The sequence below is a fragment of the Callithrix jacchus genome, chromosome 2 (genome assembly GCF_049354715.1).
Source record: "Callithrix jacchus isolate 240 chromosome 2, calJac240_pri, whole genome shotgun sequence".
Classification (NCBI taxonomy): domain Eukaryota; kingdom Metazoa; phylum Chordata; class Mammalia; order Primates; family Cebidae; genus Callithrix; species Callithrix jacchus.
The window spans coordinates 26,545,816-26,565,952 of NC_133503.1; the positions used below are offsets into that span (position 1 = coordinate 26,545,816).

Genomic DNA, 20,137 nt, shown 5'->3' on the forward strand with positions numbered 1-20,137 from the left:
TATGTGTTACTTCACATACTGATCACTTTTTTTGTGGTGGGAACACAAAATCTCTCATAGCAGTTTTCAGATTTACAAGAAATATATTGCTATTAACTATAGTCAGAATGTTGTACAATAGATCTGTTGAATTTATTTCTTCCTTCTTACTGAAATTTTCTTTCATTTGACTAACATTTCACCTTCCTATCCCCTAGCCCCCATCTTAGCCTTTGGTAATCACTTTCTACTCTCCGCTTCTATTTGTTTAACTTTTTTCAATTTCATATGTAAGATCAATCATACGGAATTTGTCTTTCTGTGCTTGGATTATTTCACTTAACATAATGTCCTCTAGGTTCATCTATATTGTTGCAAATGACAGGATTTTCTTCTTTATAAAGTCTGAGTAGTATTCCATTGTGTGTATACAATACATTTCCTTTATCCATTCATCCACTGATAGCCAAGATATGGAATCAACCTAAGTGCCTATTGTGAATAATGCTTCAATAAATAGGGAGTGCAAATACCGTGTCAAAATACTGATTTCGTTTCCTTTGGATATATGCCCAGTAGTGGGATAGCTGGGTCACTTAGTGGTTCTATATTTAGTTTTTTGAGGAACCACCATACCCTTTTCCATAATGGCTGTACTAATTTAGGTTCCCACCAACAGTGCAAAGGTTCTCTTTTCTCCACATCCTAACACTTGTTGTCTTTTGCCTTTTTGTTAATGGCCATTCTACTAGTGTTACATGATATTTCACTGTAGTTTTAATTTGCATTTCTCAGATGATTAATGATGTTGACACCATTTACATGTCTTTTTTTTGGAATTATCTATTGACCCTCTGTTCATTTTTTAGCTGGATTATTTGTTTTCGTATTATGGAGTTGTATGAATTTCTTATGTATTTTTGGTATTAACCCTTTATTAGATACCTTTTTTGCAAATATTTCTCCCCTTCTTTAGGTTGTCTCTTTACTCTGTTGTTTGTTTCCTTGGCTGTGTAAAGGCATTTTAGTTTGATGTAACCCCAAATGTTTATTTTTTTTTGTTTGCACTTTGACATTCATATCCAAAAAAGTATTTGTCCAGATCAATATCATGAAGCTTTTATTCTGTGTCCTTTTTTAGTTGTTTTATAGTTTATTTATTACATTTAAGTCTTTAATCCAATGAAGTTGGTTTTTGTATATAGCATGAGATAAGTCTATATTTCATTTTCCTTGCATGGGAGTATCCAGTTGTTCCAAGACCACTTATTGAAGATACTGCCCTTTCCCAAAGGTCCAGTGTATGTGTCCTTGGCACTTTTGTCAAAAACCAACTGGTCATAAATATATGGATTTGTTTCTGAGCTCTCTGTTCTGTTCCATTGATTGATGCATCTTTTTTATGCCAATACCATGCTGTCTTGATTACTATAGATGTATAGTATATTTTGAACTCATGTAGTGTGATACCTATAGTTTTATTCTTTTTGTTCAAGATTGTTTTGGCTATTTGGGTTTTTTTGCAGTTTCTTACAAAATTCAGAATTTTTTTTTTCTATTTCTGTGAAGAATGTCATTGGAATTTTAACAGGGATTGTTTTGAATCTGTAGATCAGTTTGGGTAATTATGAAATTTTAACAAATAATTATTTCAAACTATGACCATGAAAAATCTTTCCATTTATCTGTATCTTCTCTGATTTATTTCATCAGATTTTAGTGTACAGTTTTCATTGTACAGATCTCTCGCCTCCTTGGTTAAATTTGTTCCTAAGAATTTTTTTATAGCTATTGTAAATGAGGTTGTTTTCTTGATTCATTTTTTTTGGATTGCTTATTACTAGTATATAGAAATGCCTCTGAATTTTGATATTGTTTTTATATCATGAAACTTTGTTGACTTCTTTTATTAGTTCTTACAGTTTTCTTGGTAGAGTATTTAGAGTTTTCTATATATAAGATCATGTTGTCTACAAACAAGGACAATTTAACATCTTTCTTTCCAATTTGGATGTCGTTTATCTCTTTCTCTTGTCTAACAGCTCTGGCTAGGACTTCTAGTACTATGGACATCCTTGTCTTGTTTCTAATCTTAGGGATCTACTACTTTTGATGGTGACTTGGCAAGTATGACAATGAATTAAAAAAGATTTTTGTACCACCCTACCAAACACTGCCAGAGTAATGCTCTCACGTATTAACTTTGTTAGCTGAATCTCCAAGTAAGATAAACTAGTTGAGCCAATTATAACAGCTTCTATCTTTCCTCTTGGGTCTTAGGATTAAAATAATCCCTTGAAAAATCTTTCCTGCCCTTCTTTCTGAAATGTTATCCTTAGAGGAGAGGTGCCAGGGAGAAGCTGGTTTGCTCAGGTGGACAGAAGTTGGGAGAAACCCTTTAAACTCTGAGCTCTAGTTTGGAATCTGGAGATGTAAAAGTTTCATTACATCTGTAACTGAACAACTTAGTGGCTTAGCCTTGAACTACATTCTAAAACTGTATTTTTCTTTCCCCTCTCCTTCTCCCCACAGCTCAGGCCCTAGATATAACTTTGAGACAAACTGCATATGTGTTGCCTTTCATCTTGAAATACAGCCTCAGAATGTGCTGTGAACCTCCACTCTCTTCCTTTTCCCATTCTATACTCCCATGCCTTATGCACATTTATTTACCTAGACGCTTGTAAGCACACACCATGCTCACTTATCTGGTCATATTTTTCCTTAGAAGCTTCAGGAGTCAGATCCTGATAGCGACCAGACGTTTCTCTCCAACAAAAGATTACTTCAAGGCTGGAACCCACTCTCAGCTAAACAGTGACTACAAGATTGACTGTATTAATTTATAACCTGGTAGGATCCACAATGGCATCCTCCCCTTCACCACGTGGAACAATAATTCAATATGAGCCATTGGAGCAAGTCATGCCATCTGATACCTCCTAGTCCCCTTGCCTCTTCTGCATTCCAAACCCTTTGTTTAAAAACCCCTATACTCCCTCCAGAAACTTAAGAATGAAACTACTTTTTACTCTTCCCTTTGCTGGCACCAATAATAAAGAAATCTCACTCTTTTTAAAATCACAACTCACTATTATTTTCACTTCTTTCTACAAGCGACCAGCAGCCAGACCCTTTTGCCAGTTACACCTCCACTACATCAAGACAAAACTCCAAGACCCTATTCAAATCTTTTAGCCCCTCCTAGGATGTCCCCATCTAGAAACATTTTCTAGATATTTCTAGAAAAATCATAACATCAGGCCAAAGACAAGCTACACCCATCCCAAAGCATCACAAGGCCAATTCTTGAAACTGATAAAGAAAGAATATGAAGTTGAAGGAGACCTGGAGATTGGTGACATTGCTATGTTATCTTTTTTTTGTTTTAATGCACCAAGTAAATGGGATCTCTTTTGTGTCCAGTTTAGAAGCTGCTTAATTTGCTTGAGCCATATGGGTGAGGTAGGAAAAGTTAATGGAAGTGGGAAATAATTGCAGTGAGCCCACTTGATCCATTCTGCAACACCTACAGCACCTGGTACCTGTAAGCATTTGGGAAATGATGGTTCTCTTCATGCTGGATGGTCCTGGCACCTTTCAGGGGTGTCTTGCTGCCTTATTCATGTCTTTTCCTAACCCTCAAATGATTCTTGTCATTCCTCAAAACTAAAGTTATCACTTTGCTGTCATCTCTCTTGTCTTTATCTGTGGTGACCTGGTTATTCCTGAAGCCGATGATGTTGAGTCCCCTGAAGAGAGGAGAAGAGGAATGTTCTGTTCACAAATATTCATAGTTTTTAATTAGCCTCCTCAATGGGTACCCTTTATGTTGTAACTTTTTATTTTCTTTTCTGATTTTTTAATTATCCCTAACCTTGAAAAAGTCAGGAAGGATTCTTCTAGGGGCTCTGTTGGAGAGTATCTCAAATAGCATCACCCAATTTCATCTTTAAAATTCATTTTCCATTTACACTAATCAGTCTTGAGATTGAATTAAATTAAATACCTTCAGTCCTTTTCTACTTTTGGATGACTGTGACTTATTCACATATATTTATTTCCTGTCTATTATATGCCAAGCATTCATTTCATATCGAGGAAAAAAAAAACCTTTCCAGTCCTAATGAGGTACTTATAATAGTAGGGGAAACAGGGTGATCAGAGGAGGTGATATTTACCACAAACTTGAATGGAATGAAGGGTCACTCCATATGAAAGCCCTATATAAAGCTTCAGGAAGGAAACAAAGAATAAGGCTAAGCCAGGAACGAGCCTACTGTATTCACACCACAGCCTAGGAGGCTAGGGAGGCTGGACTGAGTGAGAGGAGAGCATGGTGCCAGAAGAGTCTGGAGTGGTAGCCACAAAGATTGTACGGGATTCTGTAGGCCATGACCAAGAGTTTGTATCTTAAACCTATTAAGCACCATTCCCACTTATTTAAGAATTTCTATTTCAAAGTTGTCAGCAGAATTTACCTCATTATCTTTTCTCCCTGGAGATCCGTCAGGGTTTCTCATATGATGCCATATCTCACTGATTGTAAGATGAAATATTTTTCATTTTTATATCTCCAAATTTGGGATAGGAGCTGCAATTGAGAATGCCTTGGCATAGTGCTGTAGTTTGACCTCACTTGTCTTTCTTAGCAGTAAAGAAAATAATGGGCACCTTGATTTTCTGATGATATTTTAATTTGGGTGAAATTTTGGACTCCAAGTTGTTCACAATTGACATCTCTCACATCTCTCCTGCTACATGGTGACTTGGTAGAATAGAACCATTGTCAGAAGCTGGTAAACATTAAAGTAGTTTCTGTAATGAGAATAAATGCCTCCCAACTATTTAGACTTATGAATCAGTCCTACTTCTAATTATTAATTTTCAAGATAATACTGATGAGAAACAGGGATGGAATGACAGCTCTGGGACTGTGGTGTTATGATATATATATATATATATGTTTTTATGTGTGCTTTTTTTTTGAGATGGAGTCTCGCTCAGTCACACAGGATGGAGTGCAATGACATGATCTCAGCTCCCTGCAGTCTCCGTCTCATTGGTTCAAGCAATTCTCCTTCCTCAGCGTCCCTAGTAGCTGGGACTACAGGCATGCAAAATCATGTCTGGCTAATTGTTGTATTTTTAGTAGAGATGGAGTTTCACCATGTCGGCCAGGATGATCTTGATCTCCTGACCTTGTGATCCACCTGCCCCAGGCTCCCAAAGTGTTGGGATTACAGGTGTAAGCCACCGTGCCGGCCTATATATATGTTTTTGTCCATGGCTCCAGGATTTAAATTTCCATTGTCCTTGTTTTAAGGTTACATTGGTTAGGCCTCAGGGAACAGAATCTCACTCCTGTCCTCCTTTCACCTGTTCCAAGGCAGGACTCCCATCTCCCCTTACCCCACTGCCTCTCTGATTGCGGATTTTAAGACTCTTCCCAGAGAAGGTCCCACCTCTGGAAAGGAAGAAAAAATGCTGGCATCATGAAGTTTCCATAAAAATTCAAGAGGGTTATTATGGAGAGCTTAGGGAGCTTCTGGGTAGCTGAACACATGGAGGTTCTAGGACAGTAGTGCCCCCAGGGAAGACATGGGAGCTTCCAGCCCTTTCCCCCATACCTCACCCTACACATCCCGTTATCTGTATCCTCTGTAATATCCTTAAGTCAGTAAACATAAATGTCTCTCTGAGTTCTACGAGCCTGCAAATTAACCCAACCTGAAGAGGTAGTTGTGGGAACCTCAACTTGAAGCAGCTGGTCAGAAGTTCTGGAAGCCTGGGCTTGTGATTGCTGTCTGGGGATGTGAGAGGCAGTCTCCCCAAGAAGTCCCCAGTATGTGGAATCTGACACTCTCTCCAGGTAGATGGTGTTGGAATTAAATTGGAGGACAACCAGCTGGTGTCTGCTGCTTGGTGTGTGGGAGAAAAAGGCTCACACATTTGGTCAAAGAAGACTTCTGTGTTGATGATTGTTGCTGTGGTAGTGTTAGAGGAAAAATGTGGTTTGAGATTTTTTTCCCCTATACAGAACATAATTCGTTTGTGTACAGAGCTAACTGGGCCACAAAGGAAATGAATATGCTACCCTGACCTTATTATTAGTCTTCACTAACCAACTAAGCTAAACAGATAATGAAACATCTGTGGATATGGCACATTTTTAGTTTTTTACAACTTTTGTGATGCCTGTTTTCTCTCCTGAGGTCTTAGGACCATGCGCAGGTGTGTCTGCCTTTTGAATGAACCTATGGAGTTCCCATGTTAAAATGATTGTTTGCTTTCTTCCTATAGTGCAGATGCAGAGCTCTTTGAGGACAGGAACTGTGCCATTCATTTCTTTATTTTTAGTGCCTACTAGAAATGCCTTGCTCGTGGTAGACATTCAATAAAAATTGATTAAGTAGATGTCAAGAGTTACAGTTTATCACCTCAAGTAGCTTATGTTTCAAGGAAAAGCTTTCTCTTAACATATTGAAAACTTGCACAGATTCTTCACTTACTAGGACCAAAGACGTATTTTCTACAACTCAGACATAAAAATCGATGTCTTGATGATTTTTATAACTGATTTTATCTCGTTCTTGGACTCTCATTTCAGCAGGCAACAGAAAATATTTAAACTTTATGTTTAAAATTAATTCAAACTCTTCAGGTATAAAACAATTTTTGGATAAATATTCAATTCAAAGTTTGGCAACTTGTCAGGCTTATTTTTCTCTTCTTGGGCAGCTTTCCTTCTTTCTTCCATGATGACATCATGTGGAGAGTGACCTTGGTTCCAATGACATACTATTTCCTGGCTGGCTCCAATCAAATGTTAGTTCATCAATTCACCAGGTGTTCTTGGCAAGTGATACTAAGACATGGCATGTTCCACCTGATCTTTGGGGGATTGTATATTGGTCCCAAGCTGCCAGGGTGTGAGAAAACCCAGGCCCAGTAGAGAGTCCATGCCTATGCATTCCAGCTGACACTAGCCTCAGCTAAGATGTCTGGTACAAAGCCCGCATTGACTGCGAGGCATCTGAGTGAGTGAGCCTCCCGATGCTTCTAGACTTCAGCTCTCAAGTCTTCCAGCAGAGGTTCCAGACAGCAGGGAGCAGATTCAGGCCATTCTTGCTGTGCCCTGTTCAGATTTCTGAGCCATAGACTCCATGAACATAATGAGTGGCTGTTATATGCCACTAAATTTTGAAATAGTTTGTTATTCAACCTCTTCACCCTCCTTTCTCGGCCTCCTCTTCTTTCCTTCAAAAAAATTATTTTAAAGACTTGGAATATTTGGAGGGCAGTCTTAAAAATAGGACCATTTCTTCAAAGCCATACTAATTAGTATTTTAATCATGGGGTACTTTGAAAATGTGTTAGAGGAAAGCATTCACTTTTTTTAAAAAGGACTTTTGTTAGAGCCAAATTATATAAAAGAGATTTTTTTTTTAAACTCGGGACAATTCCACCATCTTCACCTCAGGCCAAAAGCTATTTTCATTAGAGAAAAAAATGTTTTTCATTTCCTCAAATGGTAATATGTGCACCCAAGTAAGTACAAAGTTGAAAGTCAAAAGTTGTGATACAGCTGGCTGCATTACTTGATCTCTATCTGAATGTTAGTGGCATGATTATTGGAGTTCGCTGTCACAGCAGGGTGGGGAGACGACGTGGCAGCATCAAAAGGAAATTACATTTGCTAAAAAATATGGGTGAAAATGTCTCCAGCAATTACCATAGGTCATCTCTGCTGCACACAGCAAATGGCAGAGAAAAAGGGCTTCCTGTGGGAGGAGCAGAAAGGAGGGTTAGAACGGTACTGTTGTGATGTGTGGAATCAAAAGGGACTCCCCATCATGCAGGCTTGCAGCAAACAGCAATATTAGTATAATGGGCTGTAATAAATTACCAGTAGTTTTTAAGATTTCTTTTTTGTTCTTTCAGGTCAGCAAAAATGCCATCATCTTTCCTTGCTTTCTGTTGTCCGCACTACCCTTTTAGATTCAGATGAGTCCCATTCTATTCCAGCTGGCTGCCTTTAGATTTTTGAATTAGCACTCAATATATTTTAATTCAATTTGGGAACTAATGGATGCCTGAACTTATTTAGCCCATCCATTCAAGCATCTTGAAGTGCAATTTTGATGGAGGCAGTTTTTCCAATTACAATTTTAATTCTTCATTTTTCGTTTTATCTCTCAAAAATTAAACTTTGCTTCGTTGATGACTGGCAAACTCTAGGTAAGCAGTCTAGGAAAGTAAAATATTAATGGCTCATCCAATTTTCTTTTTCCAAGTATGGCAGAAAAGATAAATATTAAATAATGTCGAACATTTGTAGATTGTAGCAGCCTTGTGTACAACTCACCTTATTTTTAACCAGATTTTATGGGTAGTCTGGTAGTCAAATTGTGTTTTCTCTAACCAGAAAAACTACAGCAACAACGACAACAACAATAACACAGAAAATAAAGACCTAACTTGTCATGGTTAACCTGTCAGACAGGTATTTCTCTTGTTACCTTGCTCCCAAGGGTTTTAAAAGGGTTCCTATAGTTGCATTTAAGGACAAACTCAGTAGCTTTCCACTTCAGTAAGCTAAATATATATTCCATATGTCATTTTGCTTTGCTGTTTGAAAGGCTGTTCCTTCATAGTGGGAGAGAGATGCTTGATGCCAAAACAGACATCTCCACAATGAGAAGGAAGGGTTATTTCCCTGTTACCAAATGTCTGGACAGCCTTTCCATTAAAGCCATAAGTAATCACCTAGAGTGGGTAGTAGTAGCTCTTTCTTCGTCATCTCAGCAGACTTTCTCTTTTCCCCTTTCTTGAAAATGTACTAAGGACCCTGAATACAGGAATGGCCAGAGTTGGGATAAGGTCTTTGTTCTATTACCTATCTCTTTACGAATAGAAATAGGTCCTAAGCCTGGGCTTATGACCTATGCAAAGACCAATAGACCCCTTAAGTGATCTCAGCTTATAGACATTGAGAGAAAGAGGCTTGTGCTTTCTGATAAGAGTATTTGTTTTGGCTAAGGTTCCTATGTTTCCTGTCATTCTGACTAACCAATTTCAGTTAGAGGACATGATGCATAAATGCAAGGAGAAACAGCATTGCAATGATGAAAGATGGATGCAGGGAGAGCATTTGTGTACTAACAGCATGAAGTCACTCACTCTTCTCCTCTAGGTCCTAGATTTTTGTAGCCTCCCCATCAAATCTGTAACCTACTCCAGTATTCCACTGCATTGCCAAGACATTTCTGTTTAGTAAAGTTTAGGTTGAGTTGGATTTCTATGACTTGTGATTAAGTCATGTTCCATAGGACTGCACAGGTAGGACAATATGTATAGATGAGTATTTCCTTTTTCCATTGTAAGAGATACACGGGGCTGGCCATCCCTATTACCTTTTTTTCAGTACCTTCTCCTCTTTCTCTAAATTAATTCATAGAGATATTTATTAACAATCTACTATGTATTGACTATTGAGGTTGCAAAGATCAATAAGAAATGAGTGCTATTTCCAGAAAGACTCTCTGGGAACTGTAGATAACCACATAATAAGTCACATTTCCCAAAATATTTGGAAAAACACAAGTTATTTTGTGAAGAAAAGGATTCCTGGTTTCAAAAATTTTATGATTGTATAAAATTGGGGAAAAATGCATCAAACCATAATCCTTTAGGTTTGATAGTGCATATTAGCATATTAAAATATGCAGAAATGCTACATCTATAGCCAAGTATTTCACAATTTATTGAAAATGAAAACTATTGTTTCCTGTATGACCTATTGACAAGCCATGAAACTAGTGCTCTTTGGAAACGATCTGAATAAAGACAGACAACTGGGAAAGAGTAGAAATGAGACAACTAGGTCACTTTTGGAGGGGATAGAAGTGACTTCACCGAGGAGGTAAGAATTTGAATTGAACATTAATGAGTGAGGTTATCTGCTCAGGAAAGAGAAAGGTATTCCAGAAAAAGTAACAATAGAAAAAGGCAGAGATCTGAGCATACAACTAAGGTTTTTCCGGGAATATTTAGCATTCTTTGGGACTAGAAACGGTAGCAAAAAGAAGAAAACTAAAGAGATTTTTTAAAAAGCCAAGATGGAGAGATATGAAGAGTCAGGATAAGACATTTGGGTTTCCCATTATAGTGAGAACCACTAAATACTGCTTTCTCCTGTCAGGTAATATATTTTATTTCAATTACAATGTGGCACTTAATATTTTGGAAACAAATATTTTAAAACATTTATCTAAGGTCTCTTTTCCTAACTGAAGTCTGAAAAACTTTGCTGATTGGAAGAATAAACAGGCTAAAATCGAGGCATTTCATTTAGAATGAGTTTTGTTTTCTTTGACCCCCAAACGTTTCTTCCCTCTGACAGTCTCTCTTTAAATTGGAACATATTCGATGATAAACAATATCGTTGAGTGTTAGCCATAAGGATATTTGCATTTTAGTAAGCTCAATTGTTTAGCAAAAATATTTGAAGTCTCCCTCCATTCTATTTTATCTGTTTACATTCCTCTAAATCGGATTTAGAGCTCTTTTTCCTAACTTCTCTTCCAGAAACTTCAACCTTCTCATTCATTTTATATGCATTTTCTGAGTACTTAATGTCTGCTAGAATCTCTGCTAGGCACTGGAAATCTACTACACTGCCAGAGCTGCAGGTCTCAGTGAGCTTTCAGAGATGAGTGGAGACACAGAGATGTAAACAAAAATTCCAATATGATATCTTGATTGGGGTAAATACAAGATGCTGGAGGGGTACACAGGTGGAATACCTGTTAAGTGTATGTGTGGGGTCTATCTGTCTGTCTTGTGAAGGGTCAGAGAGTCCTTCCCAGAGGAGATGATATCTAAAGCTAAATTAAAAGGAATAAACAGGAATAATCCAGACATAAAAAAATGAGTGAGAGTAAGGTCATTCTGGGCAGAGAGAAGACAGGTTGCCAGAGACAGGAGACCTTAGTGTTCAGTCTGGCCTTGCATATGAAGATGAATGGTAGGAGGTGAAGCTGCAGAGGTGGGCAGGGAATGAAGAACTCTTGTATCATTTAATGTAATTTTGACTTTTTCTGACATCTGTGGGGCATCATCAAAGTGGTTTAAGCAGTGAAGGTGATTTAATTAAGTTTGCATTTCGAAAACGCTAATCTAAGTTCAGTATGGGAGCAGCAAGGCTGGAGGCTGCAAAGGCTGCTGAAATTGTCAAGGCTAGAGATGTCGGTGACCAGAACAAGGGAGGAGCAATGGTGACGGACAGAATGAGTTGGGGAGAGAAGGAGGAGGGGGAGAAGATGGAATTTGCTGATTGATTGCATATGGATATGAAGGGAAGGGAGGAGAAGAGTTTTGAATGAATTCTCCACGCTATAAACTTCTGTAACTATTGAGTTCATCAAGTGTCAGCTAACTTAAAATATTCTGTCTCATGTAGTAATTCACCTTCCCTTCTCATTTGCTTCTTTCCCCATCTAATCATAAGCCTCACAAGGAACAGGGACATGTTTGTGTTATATGCAGCACATGGAAAGCATAAAGTAAGTGCTAAAAAGAAAAATAGTGAATCCTTTTATTTTTCCCCTGAAAAAAAGAGTCACATTCTGTGTTCTTCATTTTTTCTTAGAGAAAAAGCAGTAAATGCTATTTGCCACACTGAGTTTTGGGAAGTTTTTCTTTTTCTTTTTTAACTGAAATACAAACTAATAGCATCTAACCAGATTCTTAAATGCCTCTATTATTTTATCGGGATGTCTTAAAAGCAAATTTGGTTGTTCCATTTTCCCTTCCCACTGCCCTTTAATGTCAGCTTAAAAATGCTTTTTCCCTTCTCTCACTAATTCTGGCCATCATATCTTTAGCAAACTTATCATGGTAGGTGCATTTTATAGTTCTAGGTCAACCCTGTCCTATGGGAGCAAACTAAGTGTGGAGAGTCTGATCTGGGCCTTCTACGATATAACGAGGGAAGGGAAGATTGCCTCTGCTCTATCAAAACACTCCACCTCCAGTTCCACTGAGTATTGTAGATTCTTTATTAATCAGAAGAGGAAGTCCTGGAGACCTCACTGCTGGCTGCTCCCAAAGTCTGTGCCCTGCTCAGAAAGTCTGGGTGAGCAGAGAGTCAGGGGCAGGCAGAGGTAGGAAAGAAAGACCTTCCATTTGTTTGTGTTTGCTATGGGGCCAGTAACTATGCCAACAACCTAGTGGGGTAGATATTTATTCCCACTTTACAGATGGGCAGACTAATGCATACAAATTTAATTGATGTGCTCAAACCTATGCACAGATCAAGAGAAACAAATGGAATGAACACCTGACAGCAAAGCTTTGGTCTATCCATCACCAGTTGCAGCTTTTATTCTTTGTGGTTGACTGGGGATAAAAACATGATGCAGATATTTGTAGCACTGAGCATGTGTAAGGAACACTAGCATAAAGAGGGGGACCCAGGAGAAGACTGGGTTGTGTTTTAATGCTGTTGTGGACATTTAGATACCTTAGTTCTGGTTCCGGTTCTGTTCCTTTTAAGGTCTCTGGTTTTGAGCAATTTGTTAAATCAACTTGGTCTTTAGTCAGGGCTGCTGTGTCTGGTTGTATAGTTGGTGCACTGCACAAAAGCACTAGGCTAAGAGAAACTAGCTTGAAACAAGGCTGCATTTGCCCAGAGGAGCCACATAGGCTGATGTTGGCTTTGACTTTAGTTTTCATATTTTCAGACTAGGTGAAGTCCTCCATGAGGAAGAGTATTATTATTATTCAAATAAGTGGGAAAACCAGTCCTATTCCGTGTAGCACTTTATAATGAACAGTCTTACCATTTTTTTGGACCAATGTCATTTGTGAAGAAGTATCTCTTAAGATATTACATTAGGAATGAGAACTACATCTTTGAAGTTTATGGAATGAAGCTTTCATTCCTGGCTCTAACACTCGCTAATTTTGTGAATTCCTATATCTGCAAAATGGAGATAATGATAATGCCTTCCACACAGGATTGTGAAATTTCTGTGAATTAATCCAAGTAAAGTTTTTAGTTGTATTAATTTTTAGTTGTATCAAAAACCTGACTCAAATTTATTGAGTACTTATTACTGTGACTGTTATTTCCATTTATATCTTTGTATCTCCCCTCTGAAAGCTCTGGAGGTTCTCTCAAAAACAGTAAATAAATTGTCAGTTTTGACTTTTCATCTGTGAAAATGGTAGCTGATTTCTCTGTAATACATTTTCTGTTAGCAGTAACTTTTTTTTTAATCACCCACTTCAAATTGACTTAAAACAACATCTCACACCAGTTAGAATGGCAATCATTAAAAAATCTGGAGAAATAGGAATGCTTTTACACTTTTGTGGGAGTGTAAATTAGTTTAACCATTAGGGAAGACAGTGTGGCAATTCCTCAAGGATCTAGAAATAGAAACTCCATTTGACCCAGCAATCCCATTACTGGGTATATACCCAAAGAATTATAAATTGTTCTATTATAAAGACACATGCACACGTGTGTTCATTGCAGCACTGTTTTCAATAGCAAAGACCTGGAACCAACCCAAATGTCCATCAATGATAGACTGGACAGAGAAAATGTGCCACATATACACCATGGAATACTATGCACCCATAAAAAACGACGAGTTTTTGTAGTTTGTAGAGACGTGGATGAATTTAGAAACCATCATTCTCAGCAAACTGACACAAGAACAGAAAAGTAAACACTACAGGTTTTCACTCATAGGTGGGTGATAAACAGTGAGAACACTTGGGCACAGGGAAGGGAGCAACACTCACTGGGGCAGGTGGGGAGGTAGAGGGGAGGGGAGGGCAGGGACAGCAGGGGGCAGGGAGGATGGGGAGGGATAACACCACCAGGAGAAATGCCTGATGTAGGCGATGGGGCGGGGTGGGGTGGTGATTGAGACAGCAAACTACCATGGCATGTATGTACCTATGTAACAATCCTTCAGGATGCAGGATGTGCACATGTACCCCAGAGCACAAAGGACAATTAAAAAAAAGAAAAAGAGAAACCAGCAACAACTAGGATTCACACTGCAAGCAGCTAGATCCAGAGGTTCAAATAATTATTTGATCCAGAGGTTCAACTAATGCCAGGGGATGGAGGACTTTCTATCAGCTTCATGAGTAAATGAAGTAGTTACTCAATAGGCTGAGCAGCTCCTTGCTTATCCCTTACTTTTATTCAGGTCCAGCAGAAACCTTTTTCCTCTGTTCAAGGAACCTAGTAAAAGTCCCTGAATGTAGTCTGTTTGTCTTTTTGGAACGTGTGTTTATCCCTGAACCAGATACTCTGGTCACAGCAGAGAGGCTGTAATTGGCCAGGTTTGGGCCATCTGCCTGTTCCTGGGACTGGAGGAAGGTATGGGTTCAAATGATATTTAATATGGGGACAAACAGCTTGTTCCTCAAAGGAAGTTGAGGGTGCTGTTGCCAGAAGAAGAGAGAAAGTATATTGGGAAGGCAAAAAATGACAGGTGTCTACTACATTCCTCTTGCCCTTTTATGCTGCTATTGTCTTTTGAAATCTACAGTTAAAAATAGACCATCTTACAATAATATTCCTTTAAGCTATATGGAAAAACTGTTTTACACTGCCACCCAGACCATATACATAAAGTAGCGGAGAAAACTGGGGTTTGGGATTTTTCTTATTGCACATCTGCTTCAAATGAGTTGCAAAACTATTGAGAAGCATTCCTCTTTACATTGAGAAGGCTGTGCTATGTCTTTAAGTATGCTTTCAGCTCTAATGTTTTGTGATGGTTGTGAAATCATGCCCATTATTGGCAATCACTGGTAACTTCTGCTTTTTTTTTTTCCATCTCAAAGTGGAGAATGGTGCATATATCTCTTGCAAACTTTGGAATGTCATAAAAACTATACCCTGTCACTTTTAAAAAGCAGACAAAGAGCACTAATACAAGATACCGGTTTCTCTCTAGATTGCCCTAGAGTAATACTTCCAGATTGTGAACAGAAAAGGTTATGTTAGGAGAAAGGTTCATTTAGATCTTTTACTTCCATCTTTCCCCTCCAGTACATTTGCCTCTACAAGGAAGGAATCATAGAGAGGAATTAATATATGACTGGGACAGAGATGGCCCCCAGAGTGCCCTTGAGAGTTATATACTGGAAATGGAAGAGCTTCTTACCCCAGTTTCCTGAATGACTGAAATGCATGGCAGGTGAGCCCCACATTGGGGCTTAGACAGGGAAGGTTCTTGGCTTTGCTCGGGAAAGAATTGGAAAGCAAGCAGTGGTAGAAGAAAACAGCTTTCTTGAGGCAGCTCCATGGCTGCATCTGCAGAGCAGGGCTACCGCCTAAGCAGCGTGTGGAGAGTAGCTCAGGGACAGTTCTGCAGTCATGTTTATACCCACTTTTGATTATATGCAAATTAAAGGATGGAATATGTAGAAATTTCTAGAAAAAGTGTATTTCTGGGACATTGGGCCATTGCCATGGAAAAGGGCAGTGACTTCTGGGTGTTGCCATAGAAATGGTAAACTGTCATGGCACTAGGGGGCAAGTCTTATGGAGAGGTGCTTTTGCCTCTTACCTGTTTTTGCCAGTCCTCAATCTGGTCTGAGTCTGAGCTCTACATCCAGAGTCTGCTTCGTCCTTCAACTGTAGGCAGCAGGCCCTTCCTCACCTCCCCTGCATCCTCTGTTCCCATTCATGTCAACTGATTTGGAACTACTGTGAATTGTTATGTGAGCAAGAAACAGTCTTCTGTGGGTGTATCCACTGTGCATTTGGTTTAATTTCCTACTGCAGCCCAATATAGCCTAATGCAATGTATCATGAATTTTGGAAGGGGATAATACTGGTTAGAAATCACAAACTGCTGCACAAGTTTGGCCACAGTGTGTTGATTTTCTTTTGACTGAATTGGTTGCCAATTGATTTTATTTAATATCCAGATTTCCTGCTACCCTTAAAAAGTTAGAACTTGGCAAAGTTTTGGAAAAATTAGAAGAATTGGCAATATTGAGATTTTATTCCTCATGAAGGCAATTTTCTGGAGCTTGGTAGCAGTTCTGTGGATGGGGCCCATGTTTTCAAGTTGTTCACAGTTCCCATCATTGCCTCTAACACTCCTGGATGTTTCTGGCTTCACTCACTCACTTTTCTGACCTCTGTAGGTGTTTTGGTTTACATCCCTCATCTAAAGGGCAAACTGCCAAGTGCTCAGAGGCAGCCGCTGGAACAGCAGCCACCATGAGTACAAAAGTTCAGGAACTTACCTAGCTCAGGAATAAATTTGACTGCAGTATTTTAAAAGTTGTATTTGTAAAATATGGTGCTAAGAAAAGTTTTAGTGCTGAGAAGAAATGACATTTAAAAATTTGGTGTGAGTCCTTTTCCAGAACTTACTATGTCAGAAAATTGGATGCGCATGTGATTGTTTAAAAGTTTAACAAGCTAAATCTGAGTTTGCTTCACACTGCAGGCAGGACAGAAGTCTGGGTTTGTGGGGGGTCTTTACTGAGAGGGAATTTCCATCAGTGTGATTACTCAGGAAGGACAAGTGCCAAGCAGCATCCGCTAACTTCTGTGTTTTCCTGTGTGAAGGAAAATAATACTCTTCCCTGCTGATCTTGGCATACTGAGCTTCAGTTCTTCTTAATTTAAATTCCCTTACATGTTTGGAGAAAACACTGGAAAACAGTCATTTGCCATCAAGGACATGAAGATGATAGGGAAGCCTAGAAGGAGAATGATCCCTTGGGTGCACCACTTTCCTACCCAATTACCTGCAAGAAGCATTGACTTTTTCTCAAGCTGGGGAATCATCTAAGTAGTAGTGGTCATGAGATGTTATTCAGAAGAGGCAGACTGAATAAAATAGCTCTGTGTTTGTTCTATCATGCTTTAGATAGACCATCCTGGGAAGAAAGCTTTTCTAAAGCCGGAGAGCACTCAGAATTCCACCTGCCTCCAGCCTCTCTCTCACCTGTCTTCTTGTGTGGACCTCTCCTCAGCACAACTCTGAATTCGGGTCTTTCTGGTTTGGCTGTGGGGACTGTTCCCTTGTGCTGTACCGCCAAGTCTGTTGCCAAACCTGTGGTGTTGGCATTCCTTTTTTTTTTTTTTTTTGGTGTTGGCATTTCTAATGCAGGTTGTGCTTCCGTGTACTTCTCACTTATTACATCTCTTAAATTCAATTAGTGCCCTCATGCTGTGGGAGGCCAGGGCGCCCTCAGAGAGCAGGGAAACAACAACAACAAAAACCAGAGCTTTTCTGTGGTCCTTTTTAGGTGTTTTTATGAAGCCCTTACCTCATCACAAGTTAAATTCAGTCCACAGCAAGGATCACAAATCAGCAGTTGTTGGAATGTATTATGAAGAAATAAACATTTATCAAATTGTTTTTCAAGGAGGTGAATAATTTAGCAAAAGAAAAAAAATTACCACCACTGTCACCACAAAATTGTGCTGCTGACTGACAATTTGTTTTATTCCCCTGAGAGGTGAGGAGCTGGTGCATGCTGAGTGCATATTGATCAGCTGGATGTGGAGAAATGGAATTTTTACATTTTTGGGTTACTAACTTGTTGCCAATTAGGAACCAAAAGACATTTAAATGCCCCCATAGTATTAGTAAAGACCCCAGGGTTTGCTGCTGACTAAGGTTGCCAGTTTGTTATTGCCAAGTTATTGCTTAATTATGAGTTATTGCAGCAGTCCTGGAGAGAAGCCTTATTTCTTGGTCTATCTGTGTAAAGCTGGATTTCTTCCTAGAGAATATTTTTCTGAACATCTATTGATTTCATCTTTACTAGTATGTATTAAGTACTTAAATTGTGTTAGGTACTATACCATCTTTTTTATATAACTGATCTAATTTATTCCTAACAACTCTGTGTGATAGGTCCTATTATTTTAATTTTACCCACAGGGATATCAATACTCAGAGAGGTATATTCACTTTCCCCAAGGTCACACAGCTTGTGAGCTTCAAAGCAACGTGTCCAGTTCAGTCTAATTCTAAAGGCTTTGTTCATAAACACAACTGTATCGTATATTATTTCAGACATGAGCCCCTTATGACTGACTTCAAGTCATCCTTCATCAATGTTCATGATTTTGGGAGTCCATGATGGTATCTTTTTTTTTTTTTTTTCCCAACAAATGGGGTAATAGGAGTTTTTCTAAGCTGAAAATTGACACTCTCTGGAAACTCACATAGGGAGTCCTTCACCTGTGAACAGAACCAGGGATACTTGTTTGGCATTTCATCCAGCTCACTGGTCACATATTAAGCACCTATTTTGTGTTCATGGGTGAGGAGGAAGACAAAACAGAGCAGTGAGAGAGTATTTGTGGGCACTGGATTGGATTGGATGGCAGTGAGAGATGATGGACAACAGAACCCACTGCACCATGTTGAAGTTGGAATGCAGGATTGGTTCTGTAGTAGTCTGTTCTTACATTGCTATAAAGAAATACCTAAGACTGGGTAATTTATAAAGAACAGAGATTTAATTGACATATAGCTCTGCACTCTGTACAGGAAGCATGATGCGGCATCTGCTTGGCTTCTGGGGAGGCCTCAGGAAACTTAACAATCATGGTGGAAAATGAAGGAGGAGCAGGAATGTCACTTGGCCAGAACAAGAGCAAGAGAGAGAGGTGCCACACTTTAAACAGCCAGATCTCCTGTGAAGTCACTCACTATTGCAAGGGTAGCACCAAGGGGATGATGCTAAACTATTCATGAAAAATGTACTCCCCTGATCCAATCACCTTCCACCAGTTCCCAATTCCTGTACTGGGGAGTACAATTCAATGCAAGATTTGGGTGGGGACGCACATGTAAACTATATCAGATTCAGGGGTGGGTAAAATAAAAACTATATTAGGTTCTTTATTAGAGATCTAACTTTTGGCAAGTATGTCAAGTTTCAGCCTAAGTTCCCTGAACTGATACGTTGATGGTACTTCATGTGTAGGATATTTGTCTCTTTGCTGTCATAGTAACTGTTAACCCTCAGCTCTGAATCACAGTGGGGTTTGATACCTGCAACCTCCCTTCTTAGTTGGAGTATCCTAGGTTTGGCCCACAGAAGGCACTGGCGGGAGAGTAAAAAAGTGAAAAAAGAGAGAAGTGAGAGTATTTCTTTCTCTGTGGGCTCTGTGCAGCCCTTCCAGCAGTAGCTGCCTCTCCTCCACTGTTCCAGCTCCCATAGGACAAGTGGACTACTGCTTCAGCTTCCCTCACAGATGGCTCTGGTGACATGCCTTCTCCTTGGTTTCTCCAGCCCTGAGCTAAGAGCTTATATTCTGAATAGCTTTGCCATTCCTGTTAGGCTTCTCAAATCTCCCACATCCTGTGTATTGGATTTCATACATTCAGTTTCTTTTGTTTGAAATATCTAGGGTGGTTTCTGTTTTTCTAACTGGAGTTCGACTGATAAATGTTCTTTTCAGGTGTGCTAGGATTAAGTGGAGAAATGCATTTACAGCACCGAGCATAGACGAGGTGCCCAGTAAGCCTTAAAATGCTTCAGGATACAGGGATAGTGAGGAAGATAAAAATCTAAAGAATAATGTTAAAGTAGATTGTAACCAAGGTAGTAGAAAGTGCTTCAGGTGGAAGTCTGAAACCTCGTGTTTAATTTCTGGCTCTGAGTTTAGCCATTTATGAGAAATTAAGTGAATACCTTAAGTGCAAATGGACTCAGTGTACTTACCTATTAAATAAGACATTTGGAAAATGAAGTCTTCCTCAGCTGCAAAGAGACACATACTAATTTGGTTTAGGATAAATGGTGGTGCTCAGGAAGAACTTCATTAAGAGAAAAAATTTGACTGAGTCTTGAGAAATGATTTAACCCAAAGGCTATCAATGTCACAGCCAGACTGGACAGCTGGTCACAGTATGAACATTCTGGTTAAGGGCACATGAAAAGATTATGTCAGGAAGCCAGACAGCTCTATACAAGGCCCAAGGAGAACCAAGTTTGTTGAGGATGCTTAGGAGTCTTCAATCAGGAGAAAAGGAATACGATTTGATGACATTCCCAAATTCCTCCCACTCCTTATTTTATCTTTCTCTTGCCACAAACTCTAATCTTGGAAATCCTGCTGAGAAATAACAATGAAGAC

The 20,137-nt window shown here is 39.1% G+C and overlaps 1 long non-coding RNA gene across 14 annotated transcripts in view; it reads left to right on the forward strand.

The window, feature by feature from the left end:
* The window catches only part of LOC144580716 (uncharacterized), a 611,731-nt gene that overhangs the window by 44,619 nt on the left and 546,975 nt on the right, over window positions 1-20,137 (forward strand). The window lies entirely within an intron of this gene.